Source organism: Lepus europaeus, chromosome 4, assembly GCF_033115175.1.
Source record: "Lepus europaeus isolate LE1 chromosome 4, mLepTim1.pri, whole genome shotgun sequence".
In the NCBI taxonomy this organism is placed as follows: Eukaryota; Metazoa; Chordata; class Mammalia; order Lagomorpha; family Leporidae; genus Lepus; species Lepus europaeus.
Window position 1 is genome coordinate 30765634 of NC_084830.1, and position 1614 is coordinate 30767247.

The following is a 1614-nucleotide window of genomic DNA, read 5'->3' on the forward strand; positions in this document are numbered from 1 at the left end:
TCACATAAAAGGAGAGAAATATAATGATCGAAGTTATTTAAGATTGAGTGGTTAGATAAACCTTTCTATGAGGTTATATGGAGCAGGAAACTGAATCATGCAAGAAATGTGCCCTGTAAAGATTTTGATTAGGAAGCATAAGCTCAAGAGATGTTATGGTACAACATGGTGACTATGTTTAATAACAATATATGATATTCTTCAAAGTGTTGAGTGGTTATTAAGTGTTCTCGCTACAAAAATGGTGACTCTTGAGGCAATGCATGTTAATTAGCTAGATTTATTTATTTTATATAGAGAGTTAAAATTTTGTGTTCTGTCACTCTTCCTTTCAAACCTGGGCCCTACAAAATGGCTCCCACAAAGAAGGGTGGTGAGAAGAAGAAGGGCAATTCTGCCATCAACCAAGTGATGACCTGAGAGTATACCATCAACATTCACAAACGCATCCATGGAGTGGGCTTCAAGAAGTGTGTCCTTGGGCACTCAGAGATCCAGAAGCTTGCCATGGAAGAGATGGGGACTCCAGATGTGTGCACTGATACCAGGCTCAACAAAGCCATCTGGGTTGAAGGAATAAGGGACGTCCCATACTGCATTTGCATGAAATTGTCCAGAAAACATAATGAGGATGAAGATTTGGCACATAAGCACCAGATTTTAGTTACGTATATACCTGTCACCACTTTAAAACTCTGCAGAGTCAATGTGGATGATAATTGATTAAAGTTGTAAAGCTGAAAAAAAAAAAAACCTTATTCTGCCTGATAAATATATATATGTACATATATATATATATATTCTGTTATAAAAATAACAACAAAAAAAAATTGGAGACTCACATTTCTAACAAAAGAAACTTTAAGGCCAGGGGACCTGAATCAAGAAGACTAAAATGGCTGAAATGTAAAAGAATAAGGTAGAGACAGGGAGGGTACATCATGTATTGTAGTGCTATTTGGGCCAGGGTAAAGTTTTGATTTTTTTTTTTTTTTTCTGATTATCACAGGAAACCATTGCAAAGCATTGAAGTGGGCAGTGACTTGATCTGATTCACATTTTTAAAAAAATCATTCTATGTGTTTGAAAACATGTAGTAGGAAGACATGAGTGGAATCCGGGACATCAAGGGAGTCAAAGTAATTCCATCAGGGAATGTGGTGAACTGACTTCGGTTATTGAGAAAAGCCTAGATTAGGATGTATTCAAAGACCCAAAATATTGGCTGATATAAGGTGGAAGGAAGAAATAGAAGGCAAGCATAATTGCTGAGATTTGGAAGCTGAGTAGGGCATATATGTAGGTGCTATTACTGAATTTGGAAGAACCCAGGGAGGAAATTAGAGATGAGAAATAATACTCTTTTGGATGAATAAAGTCCAAAATAGCAATCCAAGTGGGAATTTTAAACAGACTATTGGATACATGTGTTTAGTATCCAGATATGAGAGGAAACAAAGATATGAATTCTTATAAGAATGTGAGGTATTTCTGTGAAATTCACACTTTCTACACATTAGTTTTTGAATTTCAGCATTTCATTTATATCTACATGTCTTGTAGGATCAGATCAAATTCCTTCTTATCACTAACTCATATCATGCATAACTCCCA

General features: G+C 35.7%; 1 pseudogene; it reads left to right on the forward strand.

Moving 5' to 3' along the window:
- Nucleotides 1-330: 330 nt before the first annotated feature.
- Nucleotides 331-723, forward strand: LOC133758300 (large ribosomal subunit protein eL31-like; annotated as a pseudogene).
- Nucleotides 724-1614: the final 891 nt, after the last annotated feature.